The following is a 17,676-nucleotide window of genomic DNA, read 5'->3' as shown; positions in this document are numbered from 1 at the left end:
TGTGGGAGGCCGAGGCGGGTGGATCACGAGGTCAAGAGATCGAGACCATCCTGGTCAAAATGGTGAAACCCCGTCTCTACTAAAAATACAAAAAATTAGCTGGGCATGGTGGCGTGTGCCTGTAATCCCAGCGACTCAGGAGGCTGGGGCAGGAGAATTGCCTGAACCCAGGAGGCGGAGGTTGCGGTGAGCCGAGATCGCGCCATTGCACTCCAGCCTGGGTACCAAGAGTGAAACTCCGTCTCAAAAAAAAAAAAAAAAAAAAAAAAAAGTATCAGAGGAGGGTACTGTCTAGACTATGCTGCTGGGCCCTGTCCTGTCCAACACTGACATCAAGTATTTGGACAATGACATAGAAATGATCCTTATCAAATTTCTCAGTTGATGAGCTAGGAGAAATAATAAACATTTTAGATAATTGAATCAAGATCCAAAAACACTTTGACAAACTAAATATAGCAGACTGGTGAGGAAATGAGTGGCAATACATTGGATGTCTTTTTATGTTTATTAAGAGCTGGAGGCAAAAGGTCAGAGGTTGACAGACGCAGTAATCGGAAAAGGACCTAGGGATTACCAATAGCTTTGGTGATGGTCAGATCAAATGGAATTGCCTGAAGCATTAAAAAAAAAAAAGTTACAGCTCTTTCAGAATTTGTCCAGCAGGTTTTCTGGTTTTTACTGGAAAATACCTCCTCCCCACCCCCCACCACAAAAAACAAATTTTAAAACAGAGTCCTGTATGAAGAGAGCCCGCTGCCCTCCTAGCCTGTGACCTGCATCTGTCAGCCTTGTGAGATGGGTATTGCCAGGAAACTGGGATGGCAAATGTGAGGCTAGGACGTGGAGGTGGGGGGCATGGAAGGTAGTGATACAATAGCCAAATTGCTATAGAATCTAGAAGTAAATTTCCATCGTTATGGGAAATCTTCAAGGTAAGTAGCAAGGTAGCCTAACCATCTTGGCATCCAATTCAAGCACTTGATTGGGTCCACATGCAGAGATTATCTTATCCTGTTTGGCATATTTCACAAGGACAGATGTGTCGGCCAAAGTGGAGATGCGGACATGATAATGAGCAATTTTTTAAAAGCCACAGTATCTGAATGGAGGTCGCTTTGGCATTGACAAGGAAAATGGGAGGATCTCAGTTTGTACAAAGGTTAAAATCCTTTATACAGTTTCCAAGAGTTTTCTGGATCAAATCCTCCATGCCTTGCGTGATTCTGTAGAAATATTATTCTGTGTCTGCCTATGCATCTCTCCTCAAGGCCTTGACGATAGAGACTATATTACCCATCTTTGTATCCACTGTTCCCAACACTCTCCCTGACATACAGCAGATACTTTATAATATTTGTAGAATGAATAAATGCTTGCCCAGAGGACACAGGTAATAATCAAATGCATCAGCTCATGCTGCATCAGAGACTACATAGCCCTCTGGGTGTTCTCCAGGCAACACCATGGCCAAGTGGAACACACTGACTTTGGTCTTCATGACTGACCAACTAGGCAACAATTGAGGCTGCACCAAGATAAGAGCATTAAGAATGATGCAGCACTAAGCCAGTGGACCAGAGTCTGATATTGCTAGATCGTTGTCTAAACTGAATATGAAACTTCAAACTTTTAGAATGCAGTGCCACATGAGTGTGTTTTGGTGGATTAAGGCAATATGTTTTCTGCAAACAAGTCAGGCTCAGTAGCTCTGATTCAATATGCACACATGGGATCCTGGGACTTTTAGAGAGAGAACCGTCTGCAAAATGGCCAGTAATCATTGATAAAGAACTCCCTGTATTTCCTGCCAGAAGGCTCCTTCATCTAGGGTCCATTGGCTTTCCCTTAGGGCAGGGGTAGGAAGGAAACTCGCAAGAAGACTGGTTTGCTCTCCTAGCATCCAGTCCCCTCTCCAGTTGAAGGCACCAAAGATCAGGTCAAGTCGGCTCTGTGAACCATCTTAACATGGATGGGGCATCATGATACCTGGTATTGCTTCAAGTGTACTTTCCTCTGCCTCAAATCTTAGAGGACTTAGGTTGTATTTAGTGTGTGTGTGTGTGTGTCTGTGTGTGTGCGTGCATGCATGTGTGTGTGTGTGAGAGAGAGAGAGAATGAGAGAGAGAGAGACCAGATGACTTCTCAGGTCCCTCCTAGATCTAAAATTTTAAGAAGACTGTTCTGAAAGTACTAACAATGGATCATCAGCTTTGGAATTTTTGGCTAGCATTATTCAAAACATACTCCTGATTGCAAGAAATAAGGCAAAAGACACTAAAGGGAGATACAAAACCAAAAAAGTAAACGTGAGTAAAATAATATACCAATTTCAACTCATTAGCAAGGTAATACCACAGAAATCAACTAGTTTATACAGTGTCTACAAAATGGTTAGTTAGAAAGTAAGGCTGTTACGATAGCAAAGACTTGGAACCAACCCAAATGCCCATCAATAAAAGACTGGATAAAGACATATATACCATGAAATACTATGCAGCCATAAAAAGGAATGAATTCATGTCCTTTGCAGGGTCACGGATAAAGCTGGAAGCCATCATTCGCAGCAAACTAACACAGGAACAGAAAACCAAACACCACAAGTTCTCACTCATAAGGGGGAGTTGAAAAATGAGAACACATGGACACAGGGAGGGGAACATCACACACTGGGGCCTGTCAGGGGTGGTGGGGCGAGGGGAGGGAGACCATTAGGACAAATACCTAATGCATGTGGGGCTTAAAACCTAGATGACAAGTTGATAGGTGCAGCAAACCACCATGGCACATGTATACCTATGTAACAAACCTGCACATTCTGCACATGTATCCCAGAACTTAAATTAAAAAAAAGAAAGAAAGGCTATTTGCCACAAGCAGCACCTCAAAAGGACAGACATGTGGTCCCAAACACCCCTGGTTCTCATTATATGGATTAATTTTTCTTAACTTCTTGTTAATGTGTTTATATTTTCAGTGTATATTGCCCCTTTGCCAATTGTATTTCCTGCAGTCTTCTCTCCCCACTATGCATCCAGTACAGGTGCCTACCAATGAGTGTTTCTGCCCTCAGTCTGTCATTTCAATTAATCCTAAATACTCCATTAATGACTCCTCCTAAATCATGATTGGTCACCCTGCCCCCAGCTCGAAGCATTCTTCAATGGTTCCTTGGTGCACAAGGGATTAAGTCAAAACTCCAGCCTGGCAGTTAAATCCTCACCAATCTGGTTCCTAAACAAGAAGTCAAACTCCGTGTCGTCTGAACCTCTCCCCAGTTCCTGTGCACGTCTATGATTCACTCCCGGAAGCTGCACTCTGACCCATGCCATCTCTCTTCTGTGGAGCATTCCCTGTCCCCCTCTCCTCCGAATGTCTCAGTTCTACCCACTCTCCAAAGCCCAAGTCAGATCTCTCTTTCAGGCTTACCAGCCATTCGCTATCCTTTGGTTTTCTGAGTTTCTACCACACTTCTTTACCATTTCACAGAATACCCCCTATATTGGTAGTTAACTTTCAGGGGCATAAGTTTTATTGCCCCCAGTATATTGCTATCTCCTCAAGGTCAAGGACGTTATCCTTTTTAAATAAAAATTCCTAAAATGCCTAGGACAATGCTCCGCATGGCAGGTGCTCAACAAATAATGACAAAGAGTGAATGATAACAAACTTTTTTTGGCGGGGGTTCGGGGGACAGAGTTTCAGTCTTGTTGCCCAGGCTGGAGTGCAATGGTGCAATCTTGGCTTACTGCAACCTCCGCCTCCTGGGTTCAAGCGATTCTCCTGCCTCAGCTTCCCAGGTAGCTGAGATTACAGGCATCCACCAACACACCGGGCTAATTTTTTGTATTTGTTGTAAAGGGAGTTTCACCACTTTGGCCAGGCTAGGCTCAAACTCCTGACTTCAGGTGATCCACCCGTCTCAGCCTCCCAAAGTGCTGGGATTACAGGCATGAGCCACCGCACCCAGATGATGACAAACATTTATGAACCACTTCATTTTGTCTGAAAACATCTTCAAACTTGAAGACTTTCTCTCTGCCTTCATAGTGCTATGAATGAGTCTCAGCTTTTAAAATAACGTGATTTTTCAAGGGTGTCCACTGCTGATTATAATATAGGGTCTCAGAGACAGATCCTGGCTAACAATACCCTCCTGTAGCACTTACTATGAGTGACTCACTTTTAATTAGACAAGAGAACATTACATTCTAGAAATTGTCTCTTCCCACTGTGATTGACAAGGAAAAACTGACTTTAGGTATACTAAATCAAAAGTATATACTCATAAATCATAGATAACTCACATGCAGGGGTGGGTATGGCCTTACTACGTGCTATTTGGCCTCACCACTCAAAATGCGATCCAAGGACAAGCAAAATCCACCTTGTTTGGGAGTTTGTTAGAGGCAGAAGACCAGGTTCCATCTCAAACTTACTAAATGAGAATTCTTCCTTTTAACAAAACCCCTGGGTGATTTGAAAAGCACTAGACAAACCCAAAACCAGCAAAAGTGACTGTACAGAGGAATTTTTCTTTTTCTTTTCTTTTTTCTTTCTTTTGAGATAGGGTCTCACTCTGGCCCCAGACCAGGGTGCAATGGTATGATCACGGCTCACCACAGCCTCGATTTCCTGGGCTCAAGCAATCCTCCCACCTCAGCCTCCTAAGTAGCTGGGACCACAGGTGTGCACCACAATGCCCAGCTTAGTGATTTTTGTTGTTGTTGTTGTTGAGATGGGGGTCTCCCTACGTTGCCCAGGCTGGTCTCCAATTCCTGGGCTCAAGCACTCCTCCCACCCTGACCTCCCTTTACGTTAACAGTATTACATACTTTAAAAAGTTAACGTTTTGGTAAAGATTTTTGTAAAAATACATAATTTCAACAGTAATGAAAAGAATATGGATAAAATAGGGTAGACAGTGCTTTATTTGTGTGTAGGGATAGAGGTGAGAGCTACCACGCCTGGCCTGTACAGAAGGCATCTTTTTCTGTAGGTTCCGGTGAGTACAGGATTTTTATCCTTTCAAAACAGCCTATACCAGTGGTTCAACACAGATCGGTGGACCCCATCCCCAGGGTTTCTGGTTCAGAATGTCTGGGGTGGGAGCCAAGAGTCTGCATTTCTAACAAACTTCCATATCAATGGTGCTGCTGCTGGCCTAGGAACCATACCACAGGCTTATACCGTTAAAAAGGACAGGCTTCATAGTTTGGGAATTTTGCTCCTAGTGTACTCCCAACAGAAGAGAGAATACTGAGCTAGTAAAACAGAAAAGAAAAAGAAGTAGCAGCAAAATGTTTCATTTATGTTACAAGAAGGTAGCTGTTAACACTCCTTTGTACACAGTGGGGTAAAAATAGCCAAAGGAATTACTATAGCAACAGCTATGATATCCTCAGAGACTTTCTCCCCTGGCATTATTCATAAAGGGAGACCCATCTTACATAAATTCCATTTCAACTTTGAGACTTATCACAAACAATAAACACAGGAAACGTATGCCATTCGTTAAATACTATGAGATAAAATACAAATTTAAGATGGATTTGAAAAATGACTCTCTGAGCCCTGAATCTGGATTTGGTCCAGCAATTAAACAAAAAAGTGTAAGTCTTTATCTATATGGCTGTGAAACAACAAGAAAAGGAGGGCTGAGAAATGCCAAGAACACTTATTATAAAATTTTAAATGATTTTTTTAAATCCCTAAATAGCTTCTTCTTTTAAAACAGACTTTCCAAATTATAAATAAAAGAATGTATAAAAACCAAAGAGCTCCACCTAGAGTTTGAAAAAAGAGTTACTTATACACACAATAAAGCACTATCTACCCTGTTTTATCTGTATTCTTTTCATTACCATTAAAAATATGTAGTTTTACAAAAGTCTTTACGAAAAGGATAACTTTTTAAAGTGTGTAAACCGTTAATGTAAGGGAGAACTGACTTTTCCATAATGTTGTCTGAAACCTATTTTTCTCTAAAAAATGTGGCAGTTGCATTTATCACTGTGAATGATTATCTTCAGGCAAATCATTAAAAAGTTAGGATAAAATATATACACCTACTATGTACCCACAAAAGTTTTAAAAATAATTGAAAAATTAAAAAGTTGGGATAGTGTTTAAAGCATTCATGGACATGACAGTTATGAAATTGATTCAAGAGACCCTACCTGAGCTTGCTGTACGTCCTTGAGTACCTCCTCTTCTAATCCCAACTTTTCTTATCAATAGGGGTTAGATCACACCAGTGGTTCTCAGACCGGGCTGCTCAGAAGCACCTGAGGTCATTGGAAATAATTATATGCATGGGTTCCAGCCCCCAAGATTGTGATTCAATGGTTCTGTGGGTGGAGCAGGAGGCGTGGGCAATTTAGCTACAAGGTTAAAAGCTCCCCAGGTGATTCTAACATGCAGATTGGCTATACCAGATTGGGTGATCTCCAAGCTGTCTTTCACCCTTAAGCATCTAATGCTCTAGTTCAGTGGCTCTGAAGCTTTCATATGGATCGGAGGCACCTGGGGGGCTTCTTAAATCCACTGCTGGACCTTACCCCTAGAGCTTCGGATTCAGCAGGCTCAAGGTGGAGCCCAAGAATTTACGTTTGTAACAAGGTGCCAGGTAATGCTGATGCTACTGATCCAAGGTCATCCTTTGAGATCATTGTTCTAGATTATTCTAAAATTACATTTTCCAAACTCTCAAATTATTCTTACTGTGCTTGATGAAACCCACAAGTATGATTAATTAATCTCCTTGATTACAATCTCCCTTCTTCCAGTTTTTAGCCCATACTTTCAACACAGTTAGTAGCCTAACCCATAAATCCTACTGTGTCACTTGCTGCCCTGAAACTTTTCAATGACTCCCCATTGCTGACAGAGAAAGGTCAGATTCAAATGACATGTAAAGCTTTTCAGTTTCCAGTAGTCTGTCATCTGCCTATGTTCCAGTTACACGTTCCCAAAAACACAACGAAGGCTCTTTGAGCTCAATGCCTTCATACCTAACAGTCTCTTCTCCTGAAAGGTCCTTATTCCACCTTCTCTTTCTGACATATTTGTCACCATTCACTCTATGTGCCAGGTACTGTGCAAGGAACCGGGAATTCAAGGAAGAAAAGGACAATCTCTGCCTTTAAGGAGCTTACAGTCTTGAGAAGCTCCCCAGGTGATTCTAAAATGCAGGTTGGCTGTACCAGATTGGGTGATCTCCAAGCTGCCTTTCACCCTTAAGCGTCTATTGCTCTACAGTAGTTCCTGGCTCTGAAGCTTTCCTGTGGATCAGAGGCACCTGGAGGGCTTATTAAACCACACTGCTGGATCTTACCCCCGGGCTTCAACGCCAATGAATGGCAAACCCAACATTAGTCTTAATACCTCTCCCCCTTCTCCCTCTCATCTTTACCAGTGGCTGAAAAAGCTAATTATTGCCACGGATGGACAATAGCACATGCGTAGAAGTGCACTGCCGCTTCTGGGAAAGAGTTTGCTTTCTAGATAAAAAGGAAAAGACCCAGAGCCATCCCTTCCCCCAGCCTTGAGTGTGGGTGCAACGCCTGAGGCTGGGACAGTCATCTTACAACCATGAGGGAAAGGACAAGAGAATCCTACAGACATGGTCCTGACATTGATGATCAGCTCAACAAGCAACAGCGGCCACTGACCTCCAGTCACCTCTATATTTGAAAAGAATAAACCATTTGTTAAGTCACTAGTTTATCAGTTTTCTGTTACTTACGGCTGAACACATTCTCTTGGGGTGGAAGTGGGAAATATCCAGCAAGTCATCCTTTCACAACAGCCGTGCTAAGTGATGTCAGGAAGCGGAGCATGCAGCGAGAGGCTACAACACAGCAAGCGGGGAATGAAAGAGTCGGGAGCAATCAGCAAGGCGTGGAGACAAGAAGGAAGCATCCATTCCAGGCAGAGGAAAGAGCTTCTGCAAAGGTCCTAAGAGAGGAAGAGCGCTTGTGGCAGAGGACTGAAAAGCCTTCGAGAGGAGGAGCGGCAGACGAAGCCGGAAGGAGAGGCGAGGCCTGTCCTCCCCAAGGCAGGAGGAACTCCTCCCACTGTGCTGCCCAGAGCTTCCTTCCCAAACTCTACCCCTGTCCTTACACCCTGTGCTAATTTACCTGCCTACCTCTTTCACCTTAGTTAGCCTGGACTTTTCACAACCATTTAATCATCTTATGCTCCTTAGCACCTAGCAGGGGGACGTAGAAATACACATAATTTCATTTACTGAATGAAAACGTTATCATGATAAAATACTTTTTTTTTAAGAGAGGGGGTATTTCTATGTTGGCCAGGCTGCAGTGCAGTGGCTGTTCACAGGCACGATCCCACTACGGATCAGCACGGGAGTTTTGACCTGCTCCATTTCCAACCTGGCCCAGTTCACCCCTCCTTAGGCAACGTGGTGGTCCCCTGCTCCCGGGAGGTCACCATATTGATGCCAAAGTTAGTGCGGACATCTGGTCGGCATAGCGCACTACAGCCCAGAACTCCTGGGCTCAAGTGATCCTCCAGCCTCAGCCTCCCGAGTAGCTGGGACTACAGGCACGTGCCACCACCCCCAGCGATAAAATACTTAATTCAAAAGTATCCTGGCTGGGTGCTGTGGCTCGTGCCTGTAATCCCAGGACTGGGAGGCCGAGGCAGATGGATTGCCTGAGTCCAAGAGTTCGAGACCAGCCTGGGCAATATCGTGAGACCCTGTCTCATTAAAAAAAAAAAAAAGTATCCTAAAATGTCATAATCCAATATGAGGGCTGACTTATGAATATTTTTGATGCCCAGTTCTGCAACAGACTTGTACCATCACCCAGGTATGCCACCTTCATGTGACTGAACAACATGCTTGTTCTAGAACCTTACTGGAGTTAAAACAGGTGATCTCAGGCAATATTTCCTGATTTTTGAGAACTAAAAAAAAAAAAAAAAAAAAAAAAGCACAGGGAACTTAACTTTAGGATCCCAGCCAAAAGTACCTGCCACAGATGAACATCTAACCAGTAGTGGTTTGACCTAACTCTGGAGAATATCAAACCACGTGTTAGCTGACCCTTGCCCCGAAAAAGAGAAAGAGAAATAAAAAGTTGTATTATGCATCAAAATATTATCCAAATTTGTTTTCAAACAGTAGGTTTATGAGTGATTTTATTTAATTTCCATTTCTTAATATTTTATAATTGGCTTGATTCACTTAAATTACTTAAATCAGTACAATTGTTTTCCTTACAAAAATAGGAGCACAAAACTTCCTCAGCCATGAGGCCTTGGTTTACTCAGTATTTTTTGAAAAATGCTTCATAATTTGTATAATTAAAAGTGAATCCAAAGTTTAAATTTAAATTGCAGACAGCCTTTGACCCATGTCCAGGAATCAACACTTCAAAAATATGGGACTAGTACATACCTCATGTCAGTGGCATGAGGAGAACAAGGCACAGTATTTTATTGGTTAGAATTGCTGGTGCATGGTGGTAATCAACAGCAGACTGTGCTGGGCGCAGTGGCTCACACCTGCCATCCCAGTGCTTTGAGAGGACTGGAGGATTACTTGAAGCCAGGAATTTGACAACAGCCGGGGCAACACAGTGAGACCCTGTGTCTACAAAAATTAAATTAGGGGAAAAATAGGAAAATAATAAGAAAAGAAGGCTGTGAACGGTGGCTCACACCTGTAATCCCAGAACTTTTGGAGGCCGAGGCTAGTGGATCACCTGAGGTCAGGAGTTTGAGACCGGGCTGGCCAACATGGCAAAACCTCACCTCTACTAAAAATATAAAAATTAGCTGGAGAATAGCTTGAACCTGGGAGGTGGAGGTTGCAGTGAGCCAAGATCATGCCACTGCACTCCAGCCTGGTGACAGAGCGAGACTCCATCTCAAAAAAANAAAAAAAAAAAAAAAAAAAAAAAAATTGATTAAAGAAAATTGAAGAAGACATAAATAAATAGAAGGATATTCCATGTTCATGAATTGGAAGAATTAATATTGTTAAAAATTCCATACTACCCAAAATGATCTTCAGATTCAATGCAATCTCTATTAACGTTTCAATGACATTTTTCACAGAAATAGAAAAGGCAATTTTAAAATTTATATAGAAACACACACGCACAGAAAAAACAAAAACAAACAAACAAAAAAACCCTAAGTAGCCCAGGCAATCTTGAGCAAAAAGAACAAAACAAAACTCTACCTGACTTCAAACTATATTACAAAGCCATGGTAATTAAAACAGCAAGGTACTGGCATAAAAATAGAATCATCAACCAATGGAACAGGATAGAGAGCCCAGAAATAAACCCACATATTTATGGTCAATTTATTTTTTTTGTTTTACAAAGGTGCCAAAAACACACCATGGGGCAAAGACAATCTCTTCAATAAAGAGTAATGAGAAAACTGGACATCCACATGTAAAAGAATGAGATTCGACCCTTATGTCATGCCATATACAAAACGCAACTCAAAATGCATTAAAGTATTAAACACAAGACCTAAAACTGGTTTTAAAAAAATACTAGAAGAAAATATAGGGGGGAAACTGTGTACCCCATAATTGTATATAATTATAATTTTGAAAAAATTACATTTTAAAAAAGTTATCAGTCTCGAAATTGACAAAACTTGGAAGAAACCATCTGAGCATGGTGGCTTGGACCTGTATTCCCACGTACTTGAGAGGCTGAGGTGGGAGGCTCACTTTAAGGCCAGATTTTGAGATCAGCCTGGACAACACAGCAATACCCTATCTCTAAAAATATAGACAAATAAAATAACAAATTTGGAAGCACCAAGGTGTCTTTCAATAAGTGAATACATAAACAACCTGTGGCACATCCACATAATGAAATAGTATTCAGCAATAAAAAGAAATGAACTGTCAAGCCACAAAAATACATGAAAGAACCTTAAAGACATATGTCTAAGTGAATTAAGCCAATGTGAAAAGACTACATACTGTATTACTCCAACCATACAACAGTCTGGAAAAAGCAAAACTATGGAGACAATAAAGACATAAGTGATTGTCAGAGGCTAGAGGGCGAGAATGACAGATGACTAGGCAGAGCACATGGGATTTTTAGGAAAGTGGAGCGATTCTGTATGACACTGGAATGGTAGACACATTTATCAAAACCAGTAGAATGTACAACATCACAAGTGAACTCTGGCCAGGCACAGAGTTTCATGCCTGTAATCCCAGCACTTTGGGGGGCTGAGGTGGGAGGACTGTTTGAGCCCAGGAGTTTGAGACCAGCCTGGGAAACATAGTGAGATCCCATCTCTACAAAAAAATTTTTTAATTAGCAGAGCATCACGCGTGTGTCTTTAGTCCCAGCTACTCAAGAGGCTGAGGCGGGAGGATCACTGGAGCCCAAGAGTTTAAGGTTATAGTGAGTTATGATCATGCCACTGCACAGCAGCCTGGGTGATAGAGCAAAACTGTCTCAAAAAAATAAAAATTAAAAAAGAGTTAACCCTGGTGTAACCTATGGGCTTTAGTTATTAATAGTTTATCAAAATTGGCTCATCAGTTGTAAAAAATATACTACTTAATGCAAGATGTTATTAATGGGGGAAACTGAGGGACCTAGGGAAGTGGGTGTGAGGGAATATATGGAAACTCTCTGTACTTTCCACTCAATTTTTCTGTAAACCTAAAGCTGCTCTAAAAAAGAAAGTCTATTAATTTCTTTAAGTAATTAGTTGCTACCTGAGAAAGGCGATTAAAGGAAAAAAGATAAAAAGTAATTAGTGCTGCATTATGCATTTCATTTATTAAATATGATTATCTTGCTAAATGCACACATATAAAATGTGAACTTTAAAGTAAAAACTATACACTTAAGTTGTTGTAATATAGATCTGTTATATTTTAAAGGAAATCAAATGATTAAGTATTTGAGGTCTAAAGCCTGGTGTTAGAATTCCAACTCTACTGTAGATATGCTTCATGTTCCTAGTTTCCCATTAGAGCAATTTATATCAATTAGGCTAAACTATTCTGTTTCTAAAATTACAGCTCCTCAGTGAATTTTGTTCCCCTAAGAAAATGCCCTCTAAATTTCCATAGAACATCAATAGAACCTTTCTTAATAACTCCATCTATTTGTGTTAGAAGGAACTTGATGAATAAAGTATAAAAATATTAGCAAAGTGCTTTGAGATTCTCAGATGAAAAAGCAAGGAAAAACTAACCACTCTGGTTGCACAGACATTCATACCACTAATGGTCTGCTAGAGAAGTTATTTTTTAAAATATTATATAACTCTGAGTCTGACACCACCTCATTGTTCACAAAATCCATTTCTGCATTCCAATCTACTGTTGTGACAACTGGAAATTCAAAACAATGTCAATTCCTAGTTAGGGCAGAAAGCTGTTCAAATTTCATATTTCACACAAATGTCAAGTATTAATATCTATGGAAGAGGCAAACACAACTCTATTGGTGAGTATCTCTACCCTAATTCTAACTCTTGAACTATGAACACATTTTAAGTACATGTACAATCATCAACTCTGTATAGAAACACAGAATCTGACCAGGCACAGCGGCTCACACCTGTAATCCCAGCACTTCTGGAGGCCAAGACGGGCAGGATCGCCTGATGTCAGGAGTTCAAGACCAGCCTGGTCAACATGGTGAAACCCTGTATCTACTAAAAATACAAAAATTAGCTGGACGTGGTGACCCACGCCTGTAACCCTAGCTACTTGGGAGGCTGAAGCAGGAGAGCTGCTTGAACCCGGGAGGTGGAGGTTGCAGTGAGCTGAGATTGTGGTACTGCACTCCAGCCTGGGCCACAGGGCGAGACTTTGTCTAAAAAAAAAAAAAAAAAAAAACAAAACCAACACAGAATCTTAGCTGGACAGGACCTCAGAGGTCATCTAGTCTAACATACCATTTGATGAGTTAGACCTTCTATAACACCCTTGAATTGTTTGACATCTGTTACGCAGCAGGCACCACACTGTTTCCTGTAAAAGGCAAGATAGTAAATATTTTAGGCTTTGAGGCCATCCAGTCTTTGTCGCAACAACTCCACTCTGCCCGTGTGCCACAAAAGCGGTCAGAGCCAAAACATAAATAAACAGGAGTGGCAGTGCTCCGATAAAACTTCATTTACAAAACAGGCCACAGATTGCCAATCCCTGATCTAGACGACTCCTAGGTGTGGATAAAATTCCATAATATGCATTTGATGACTTTACAGGAAAATTTGTTGTCAGGGTGAGCTGAAATAAGCAAATTCACCCATTGCTCCAACCAAGATTATTGCCTTCTGGAACAACAAAGAACATTCACCCTTCCCTGTGTATCAGCCCTTCAAATACTTGAAGGAAGCTATCATGATTCCCTCAAGTATTCTTTACTCCAGCTAAATATCCCTAATGCCTTCAAGCATTCCTTGTATTATGACACAGTTTTCCACACCATGTAACCATTTGATCATCCTCTTGTATACATACACCAGTCCTTTAATAATCCTTTGAAGTGCAGAGGACTGACACATGACATATGGTTGAAAAAATATGTAGCAATCAAGATGTAATCTTAATTTTAGAATTTGGCTCATTGTCTCCAAATACAAATGTGTTTTGTTTTACAAAATTCAGTCTTTATGAAAAATATATTTTGTGAGGACTTATTCAAAGGCTTATGCATAGTGTCATAACACTGTTCATTAATTTAAGATGATTACTAAGAAATAGAAAATATTCTTAATTTTGCAAAGAAAAAGGTAGGCATAATAAAACAATAAATTCAAAACAGTCCTTATGCATCAAAAAATGTTGGCAGAACTTACCTCTGCAATTGGAATAATACAGCACAATTTGCAAAAGCAAGCCATCAGTCATTCTTTCTGAGAAAATAAAACACAGAAGGGGAAGAAAACACATACATCCACAGTGTGTTCTTGGATGCTGCTGGCTTGTTAGGAAAGACAGAGAAGGGCCGCTATAATCACAGCCAGGCCATCTCTAAGCGATGGTCCCTGTTGTATTCCACATTTTCATGGCTTGTGAAGAAACAAACCTATGGTTTTTTTTAAGGCAATCTACTTCTGATTTCTGCAACTTACTGTCATTGCATTCTAAAACAAACAAACAAACAAACAAACAAAAAAAAAACCCACCAGTTTTCTTTTTTAAAAAAATAACTATAAAAAATAAGGCCCAGCCAGGCACGGTGGCTCACACCTGTAATCCCAGCACTTTGGGAGGCCAAGGCGGGAGGATCACCTGAGGTAGGGAGTTCAAGACCAGCCTGACCAACATGGAGAAATCCCATCTCTACTAAAAATACAAAATTAGCCCAGCGTGGTGGCACATGCCTATAATCCCAGCTACTCAGGAGGCTGAGGCAGGAGAATTGCCTGAACCCAGGAGACAGAGGCTGGCAGTAAGCCGAGATCGCACCATTGTACTCCAGCCTGGGCAACAAAAGCAAAATTCCATTTCAAAAAAAAGAAAAAGAAAGAAAGAAAATAAGGCCATGCCTGGCTAATTTTGTATTTTTTGTACAGATGGGGTATTGCCATGTTGCCCAGGCTGGTTGCGAATTCTTGAGCTCAAGCAATCCACCCTGCTCATGCTCCAAAGGGTTGGGATTATAGATGTGAGCCGCTGTTCCTGGCCTGGCACTATTTATTAGATTGGTCCAAAAGTAATTGCAACATTTGCCATTACTCTTGCACCAACCTAATATATAGCTACAAATGTGCCACACCAAGTCTGACCCTGCAACTATTTTTGTAACATCTCTTATTGTGGTTCAATTTCTTGATAATTCTAGTACCTTAAACGATATACTGCAATAGAGAAATAAATTTATTTTTTAAAAACCTAAACATGTTTATCTGTAGTAACATCACAACTTAAAATGTTGGTGAAGCTTAATTTACAGTCTCCAGTGTCTTCTTCCTGCTTGCTGTCATTATACAACTTCTCCCTGGATAATCCCATCCATGTATGTGGCTTCAAACACTATCCACATACTGATGATAACCGATTTATTTCTCTAGCCCCATTTCTCTGCAGGGATGACCCATATATCTAGAAGCCCAGTGGCATCTCCACCTGATCAGTCCAACGGTCACAAGACAACATGTACAAAGTGGGCATATGGGTCATAAGATAGTAGCAAATGTTTATCGATTATTACTACAGGCCAGGCGCTGCACTAAGTGCTTTATATTGATTTTCTCACCTAATTTTCACCACGCAGTTACACATGTCATGTTTATCTTGTTTTACCTGAAACCCCATTCAAACGACAGCATCAAAACACGAAAGGTGTAGCAGACATTGCCCACTGACTACCTAATATACACCCAGCCCCATCCCCTTCTTCCTGGCCAAGAGAATTTTTTTTCAGGGCATCAGAAAACCAAGCCAATTTCTCAGTCTCCCTTGTAGCAAGGAGTAACCATATGACCCTGTTTGAGCCAATGGAACACAAGCAGATATCTGTGTGGGGTGGGTCAGGAAAAGCAACATGGTCCTTTACTCATTCCTGCCTTAACTGTGGCTATGATGTGCAGCTGCACTTTTCCCTTTTTGACCATGAGGAGAAGGCCAAGACAATCACAGAGACACTGGTCCTGACATTATTGAGCTACTGAACTAAGACCAGTAACCATCTACCTACAAACTTCTTATTACTGAGAAAAATGAACCCCTGTTTTTTACATCAATTTTTAAGTCATTTTCAAGACATTTTCTGTTAACTTGTAGCTGAAAATACTCCTACCTGGTACAAAACTATAACCTGCAGAAGAGGTTTCAACAAATAATTAGTAGAACAACAGATGGGCCAGGTGTGGTGACTCACACCTATAAAATCCCAACACTTTGGGAAGCCGAGGAAGGAGAATCACTTGAGGCCAGGAGTTCGAGATCAGCCTAGACAACACAGCAAGATCCTGTTTCTACAAAAAATTTAAAAATTAGCTGGGCATGGTGGTGCACACCTGCAGTACTAGCTACTCAGGAGGCTGAGGTGAGAGGATCACCTGAGTCCAGGAAAGCAAGGATGCAGTGAGCTATGATTGTGCCACTGCACTCCAGCCTGGGCAACACAGCAAGATCCTGGCTAAAAACAAAAAGAAAGCAAGCAAGCAAATGGAGGAGTAGTAACTATACAGTAAAGCAAAGGATGTTAGAGACTAAGTGCCTGCGAAAATAATGAGAAGCAAGTCAGCTCACCCCCACGGACCCCAGAGAAGACTTGGGATTTGGAGACACCATGTACTACAGAAGACAGGACATACTGACATTTGGAGATTCACTAACAAAAATGACAGTTCCCCACCCAGTCTCCACCATTCCTCAAGTGCCCGTGTCTACACGTTGGAAAATTTCTTTAAGCTCTGCTTATTGTTGGCTGTTTTGATTTATGACTAAGTTACTGAAAATATGATTGTAAGGAAACTGGCAATATAAAAGATAAGCAAAATATGCAAACAGAAAAAAAAATGGAAAGGAGAAGAGAGGGAAAAGAAAAGTAACTTAGAGGAAAGAGAAACAATGCAAAAAGCAGCCAGGTGAGGTGGCTCACACCTGTAATCCCACCACTTTGGGAGGCTGAGGCAGGCAGATCACCTGGGGTCAGGAATTCGAGACCAGCCTGGCCAACATGGTGAAACCCCATCTCTACTAAAAATACAAAAATGAACTGGGCATGGTGGCAGATGCCTGTAATCCCAGCTACATAGGAGGCTGAGGTAGGAGAACTGCTTGAACTTGGGAGGTGGAGGCTGTGGTGAGCTGAGATCTCACCACTGCACTCTAGCCTGCATGACAAAGTAAGACTCTGTCTCAAAAAAAAAGACCATGCAAAAAGCAGAAGAAAACTTCAAAAAGAAAAATACACATAATATCCTCAGAGAGATTTAGGCAAAACGACAAGAATGAGATGCTACGAAAGAGAAACAATTAAGATACAGCAGCAGAAACAAAAATAATAGAAAGGTTGGAAGACAAAGTTAAACCAATTTCCCACATAATAACAGATGGAAACTAGGTGAGGAAAGTTTAAAATCAGGGGCCAGGCATGGCGGCTTACACCTGTAATCCCAGCATGTTGGGAGGCCAAGGCAGACCGATCACTTGAGGCCAGGAATTCAAGACCAAACTGGCCAACATGACAAAACCCCGACTCTACTAAAAAAAATAAAAATAAAAATAAAAAAAATTAGAGGATCAGGTCCACATAGAGGTTCTAAAAGAAGAGGGCCCTTAGCCACACACCTGTAATCCCAGCTACTTGGGAGGCTGAGGCAGGAGAATTACTTGAACCCGGGAGGCAGAGGAGGTTGCAGTGAGAAAAGATCACACCATTGCACTCCAGCCTGGGTGACAGAGTGAGACTCCAAAAAAAAAAAAAAAAAAAAAGGAGAAGAAGAGGGCCCAAAAGAGATAGGGAAGGAAACTGTCAAAGAAAAAGCATTCTCCTCCTCCAAGCACATTTAAAGCAAAATTAAAATATGCATAAGCACAAAGGCAGATGGTTATGAAAATGCAAAAGTGGGATAGTGGAATATCTGACAAATTTTCTAAGGGAACAAGCAGGTATAACTCCCAATCCTTTGTATTCCAATGACATCAAACCTCTCAACACAGGAACCATGAAACTATGCCTTCAA

At 41.3% G+C, this 17,676-nt stretch overlaps 1 protein-coding gene and 1 non-coding gene across 3 annotated transcripts in view; one reads left to right on the top strand and one right to left on the bottom strand.

Moving 5' to 3' along the window:
* Positions 1 to 17,676, bottom strand: part of ACYP2 (acylphosphatase 2) — a 192,378-nt gene that overhangs the window by 144,278 nt on the left and 30,424 nt on the right. The window lies entirely within an intron of this gene.
* LOC119473268 lies at positions 633 to 696 on the top strand. Its single transcript, XR_005202466.1, has one exon. It is a non-coding gene; the product is annotated as a U7 small nuclear RNA (small nuclear RNA).

The sequence above is a fragment of the Cebus imitator genome, unplaced genomic scaffold (genome assembly GCF_001604975.1).
Source record: "Cebus imitator isolate Cc_AM_T3 unplaced genomic scaffold, Cebus_imitator-1.0 Scaffold143, whole genome shotgun sequence".
Lineage (NCBI taxonomy): Eukaryota > Metazoa > Chordata > Mammalia > Primates > Cebidae > Cebus > Cebus imitator.
Note: the sequence above shows the minus strand (reverse complement) of the source record. Positions and strands in the feature narration are given on the sequence as shown.